The sequence below is a fragment of the Rattus norvegicus genome, chromosome 4 (assembly GCF_021556685.1).
Source record: "Rattus norvegicus strain SHRSP/BbbUtx chromosome 4, alternate assembly SHRSP_T2T, whole genome shotgun sequence".
Taxonomy (NCBI): Eukaryota; Metazoa; Chordata; class Mammalia; order Rodentia; family Muridae; genus Rattus; species Rattus norvegicus.
Window position 1 is genome coordinate 96,852,942 of NC_141537.1, and position 6,087 is coordinate 96,859,028.

At 37.2% G+C, this 6,087-nt stretch overlaps 1 non-coding gene across 1 annotated transcript; it reads left to right on the forward strand.

Annotated features, from left to right (window-relative positions):
* Nucleotides 1–2,208: 2,208 nt before the first annotated feature.
* On the forward strand, nucleotides 2,209–2,348 carry LOC120102650 (small nucleolar RNA SNORA48). Its single transcript, XR_015687350.1, has one exon. It is a non-coding gene; the product is annotated as a small nucleolar RNA SNORA48 (small nucleolar RNA).
* The last annotated feature ends 3,739 nt before the right edge of the window (nucleotides 2,349–6,087 follow it).

Consider the following 6,087-nt stretch of genomic DNA (forward strand, 5'->3'; position numbering starts at 1 on the left):
GAAATCCTCTTTTTCTATTGGTTCCTTCCTGAGTCTTAAAAGCGCTTACTCATGACCCTGTGCCCCATTATAACAAAGTGAAATGGAAAAAAAAAAAGAAAGAAAACAGAAAAATGAATTACTCCAAAGGACATGGAAACTTGCCTGCTCATGTGGTTGACTTCAGGCTCTAAGATCGGAATCACAGCAGAACCTCCTTCAAACGCATCACCAGTTGGTTACTCTACAGACTGAAATAGCAAATGAAACTGAAATCTTTTGCTACATGTGTGTTTGCGCTGGTGACGGTGTGGACTCAGTAGGAGACTGTGGTTCCATTCCTCTGTCTTGGCTTTCCTCAGTGAAGACACCGCACAAAAGCTGAACTGGATGAGCCAGTGAGTCAGACAGGCTGAGGTCGAAGAAACAGCTCTGGAATTTGGGCACATCGCAACAAAGTGACTTTTGAGAAGTTACACCATTCAAACCAAGCAGTTCTATGTCCTTTTAAAAACACAATTGTTTAATCACAGAACTAATATCTCAGTAATTTTGTCTTTATGTTCCTATATTTTTATTACTGTGTAATTATTATGTCATTGATTTTCTATGAAAATTCTCTATATAAATATCCTCTCACAGTATCTTAAAACTTTTTAAGTAAAGATGTGGATTTCTCTAATCATTAACCTCTATCTGGTTAAGGAAAATGAGATTAGTTGTAATATGTTTATATAATATAATCATACTTTTAAAATATATTAGGAAATACTGGTTTACTTTACAAACGTATTTTAACCAGCTAGTAATAATCATTGAGCCTAGAAAAAGGCGACGACAAACAGTGACTGCATCAAAGAGTGGCAAACAGTGCATCCAGGCGACTCCAGTTTCCTGTAAGAAGAGGAAGTGATAAAGAGTAATTGTTTTAAATCCAGGAGTCCCCGCACTAGGGAAAGAGGCAGAAGAGAATCTTATGTTCTAGGCTAGCCTGGTCTACATGGTGAGTCTTTGTATTCAAAAATAAGAACCAATCAAAGAAAATGAGAGACTTCTGGGGTGAGGACTTGTGGCCTCAGATTTCAGGAGGAATGGGAAACTATGGCTCTCTCCATTGAGTGAGTCCTAACAATATTCACAAAAAGAGCCAAGGCTTCCACTGAAGGGAGCTTTTCAAACAACATTTGTTTGGTAAGTTGGTTGTTTTGTTTTGGTTTGTGAATCCTAGGTAGAGAAAACACTCTAGGCTTTCTTCTCATATCTCCAGACCTGTGTCAGAGTTGTGAACAGCTAGTGAATACAACTAGGAAAAGAGAAAATAATATGATTCTTTAAAATATTTTTAAAAAATGAATCTTGCAAGAAAAATGTAACTAAAAAGATCCTGGAGACTTTTCCGCTGAAGTATAATCTTCACCTTTGTGTTTACTCCTCTCTTCAGTCTAGTCTTCCACAATCTTGTAGATTAATTTTAAGAAATTTGAAACAAGATATGCGATGAATAGTTAATTTCCACTTATTTGTACACATGTGATTATTCATATAATAGTCCCTTGGATTTTTATGACATCTGCTTTGTTTTAAACAGTAAAGACGTGTATCTTATGTATTTTTTGTTTTTCCTCAAACTGGGTTTTACTTGAGACCCTAGTGCCATCTACTGAAAGAAAATAAATCTGCAGCTTTCTTACCATTGTTGAATAAGCACAACTTCCAAAGTAGCTTAGCCCTTGTCATTATCATTTTTCTTTGTTATAAAACGTTCATTTTTTTCATATAACCAGGAAAATTGTCTCAACTCTGTTTAAACTGAAAAATCCAAAATTCATAATTATAAATCTTGGCAAGCATTTGCTGGTAGAAATGCACTGAACAGTGTGCCAAACAGAATTTCAACACCAGGTGACAAAAATTCAATTAGGATTGCTATTATAAAATGTTTTGGAAGAATAAACAATAGTCATTTGAGATACCAATACTGAGAACAGAGTAAATTAGAAAACAGCGAACTTATAATTGAATAAGGCAAAAATTATTATATGAAAGTAATGCATAATGTATTTAAAATAATAAAAAGTTAGTGTAAAACCAGGAATTACTTTGCAGTGTCTTAGCTATGTAAGATGTCAGGTGGAAAACATAACTTTTATAACATAGCAGTCATCTTATGGGAAAATGGACTTAACTTTAACCAGAGAATTTGATTATCAAAAAAAATTGCCCTACCCCCACCCTAGCACTGGGCAGAGACAACTTGTTGATGGTGGAGTTCTTATATCAGTCAGGGGCAGAGCAGATGGCAGTCCTTTGTTGATCCTAGCTTGATGTTTGGCTTGGTAGCCAAAGCTGTTTTATGGCTAGACATATAAAATAAAATAAAATAAAATAAAATAAAATAAAATAAAATAAAATCCAGACAGCACGGCACAGAATGAGGAACACATTAGATGGCCTAGGCAGAGCAGCTTGGTGGTAGGGAAAGGGAGAGGCAGCACCCTGACCAGTTCAGCTACCACCCAGGCACTGGGTTGATACACCCCAAGATCTGTGTCATCTGCAAATGGTTGGCAATCGTGAAAGGGCCAGTCCTTCTGATCCATAGCTGCATGGTCTCCACGACACAGAGCAGCAGGATAACTGGGGGGAGTCCTGGTGATGATCCAATATTGATAGTGTCACAGAAGCCAGAGACCTGGAACATTTGCAAGTGAAGATGTGTGGACAGGGGGATAAACTGGAATACACAGTAACATACGACAATTCCACCGTGAGATGTTTTCCTATGCTTTGGATTTGGTGGGGGAGAGGAAGGAGGGAGAGAGAGAGAAAGATTGAGGTGGGGGGAGGTGGGGAGGACTTGCAAGAGCAGAGATCAGATATGAGGAGAGATGAGATGAAAAAATGAGTGGGATGTAAAACACACAAAGAATCAATAAAAAGTTGTAAAACAAGGAAAAATTGCAAAGGTAAAATTTAAAAGAACATAAATGAAGTTGGTCATTTTATCAAGTTTTGTGGTTTTTCTTTAATCCCCTTTGAGTGGCTTTCTGACTTGCATTCTACCATATAAAGCAGACTAATGATCACTGAAGATGTGTATTCGTTGAAATAAATCATAAACGGAATGTCCCCATCTCTCCATAAAGACACTGCAGATTAGCTTTCCATGTGGTCATTGGACACAGAAGGTCTGGAAGGTACCACAGTAAAGTGCAGCTTGAGTCTCAGTTCCAGGTTGACTGTGCTGTCTCTTAGTGTCCCTACCTACAAAGTAAAGACACTTAGGAGTGTACTTGTGTTTTCAGTTTCAGTTGCCTGGGTTTTTTTGTTTTTTTGTTTTTTTTTTTTTTTTTTTTGGTTTGGGGGTGGGTTTTTTTTTTTCTTTTTTGGTTTCTTTTATCTGAGACAAGGGAGCCTTATCTAGCCAAGGCTAGCCTTGAGCTCACTGTGTAGCCCATGATGACCTTGAAGTCCTTCCTGATCCTCCTGTCTCCACCAAGTACTGAAGTTTCAGGAGTGCACCACAATGCCAGCCTCTTGATGGTCTTATGAGGCCTACCATACATGGGGAGACACATGTGTCTCTATAAAACTGATCTATGGCAGATACTCACAATGATCTTAATTCAAAAGCCTACCTGCCTACTCTTATCATCCTTTGACTATCTGATACCTACTCTTTACACATATGTTTTATACTAAACACTGACAAAATGGTGGAAAATAAATAGAACAATTGGTGCTTTCAAATTAACAGCTTAAAAGAGTGCTTAATAAAAATACCTAAGCAATATATTGAGCATCTAGTCACACTGATAAATAGAGTACACAGATATGTAAATCCTGTTCAATGAATGTTTCTTGGTTTTTTTTTCCTAGTGATATTGTAAACAAAGGAATAATTCTAAATTGATGGAAATTTCAGAAGTTTGTGATTTGCAGACGGACACATTCCAAAATATATCCTGAATTTTAGCCAAATACCATTTTTAAAAAATCATTAAAAATAAACAAAATCAAATAAAGGCTGGTGATTTAAGCAAGTTTTGATGATTTACTTTTCTTAAATCGACTCAAATATGCTTTAAAAAAATCCTTTGAGTGATTTCTTACATTTGCATTCTACTATAATGAAAAGAGGTAAGGCTATTGTATATACAGACATAAACAAAACTCTGCTTCTACATAAATATACATGCTACATATGCATACTTTGAATAAATTGGTTTATGTAAGTGATTGTGGGTTTTCAAGGCCTTTAAGGTTTCACTTTCTCATAGTGAAACACTGAAGAATCACTTTCACAGTCTTCTATTTTGCTGTCTTTCACCATTTGTGAAGAGAAGTTAATATGGCAATCCTGGTTTCTGATAAGCAAAACCATTTTCATATGTATCAACAGATAATATGATCGTCGGTATGTAACTGAATAAATTAAGGCACTAAAGCTTTCCCCATATACACACAACCTCTATATGGGTATATAAACTTAATTCATTGGAGAGTGAGACTCTTAGAAGTAAGCAATTTGTAAAGCAGAAAGGAAAATCTAGTGGCTGGATAGATGGTGACTGGTATAGGAAGATCCTAGTGGGTGAAGAGCATTTGGTGAACATGCCTGAAAACCTGACTTTGCTCCCCAGAACCTACACTCAAAAGCAAGACTTAGGGCTGCAGAGATGTCTCAGCAGTGAGAGAGAGAGAGAGAGAGAGAGAGAGAGAGAGAGAGAGAGAGAGAGAGAGAGAGAGAGAATGAATTATTTTTTAAACCTGATGTTGGTAGTGCCCACTTGTATTCCTGAGAGGTAGTGACAGGGAATTGCCTAGAAGATCACAGAATACTTAGCCTGAGTTCAGAGCATGGCAAAAGCAAGAAGACTCTGCCTCAACATGGTAGAAAAGAGAACAGAGTCCCAAAACTTATCCTCTGGGAGCCACCTGTACACTATGAATAGCATTTTCCCATATTCACAAGTGTCACATGCATGTACATACACACATACACACACGATGATGATGATGATGGTAGTTGACGTCAAATGACAGGCATATTTCTTATTGTAAACACAAAGAAAGGAATCTTTCTTGCTTCCAGAGACAGTAGAACAAAGTCACATAGGTAACTCCACTCTGACCTCAATATATTTCTGTAACCAAGGAAAAGACTCATATTATCAGATATTGGGAAAATTACCAACTGAGAAATGAGCATTTGAGAATGTATCTTAGATACATTTATGTAAAAGGTCTTGTAAGTGTCTAAAAATACAGTTCAGCTGTTAAAAGAATTTGCTCTTACAGATCCAGGTTTGATTACCAGCACCCACATGATAGCTCATAAGCATCCTTAATTCTAGTCCCAGGGGAGCCAATGTCCTCTTCAGGCTCCCAAGGGCACCAGGTTCACATGTGCAGCATACGGACATCTTCAGGAAAAACACGCAGGCACAGGAACTAGAAATAGATAAACCTTTCTTTAAGGGAGGGGGGAATTGGGAGAAGAGAGCATAAGATTGGTTGAGTTCTAAAAGTTATGCTTGAATTTTCATTGCCTTTGAGACCAAGCCTGCTTTGTTCTATAAAATGTTCATCACCTCAAATGTGTTCTTCCATAAGGAATTTAGAGATCAAATTAAAATGCCTCAAGTTGAAAATCTGAAAATGCTTAGAATGACTTCATTGGAAACAGGAAATGCTCAGTTTGAAAACAATACTGTGCAGTTTCACCAGATCTTAAAAAGTCATTTGACTGGGCTTGAGAGAGAATTCAATGGTTAAGAGCGCTGACTGCCCTTCCAGAGGTCCTGGGTTCAAATCCCAGCAACCACATGGTGGCTTACAACCATTTATAATGAGATCTGCTGCCTTCACCTGGTGTGTCTGAAGACAGCTACAGTGTACTTATATGAAATAAATAAACCTTTTTTTAAAAAATAGCCATTTGACTTTCCTTGAGAAAACGAAGTAAAATGTATAATGTGTAACAGCATTTATTCAATAAATTTACCACCCACTGACAGAGAAGGCTAAATGTAAAGGAGATGAATCCATAACTACTGTGAGCAGCCACACTCCTACACAACTCAAAAAAAAATTGAGAAGCAGGTA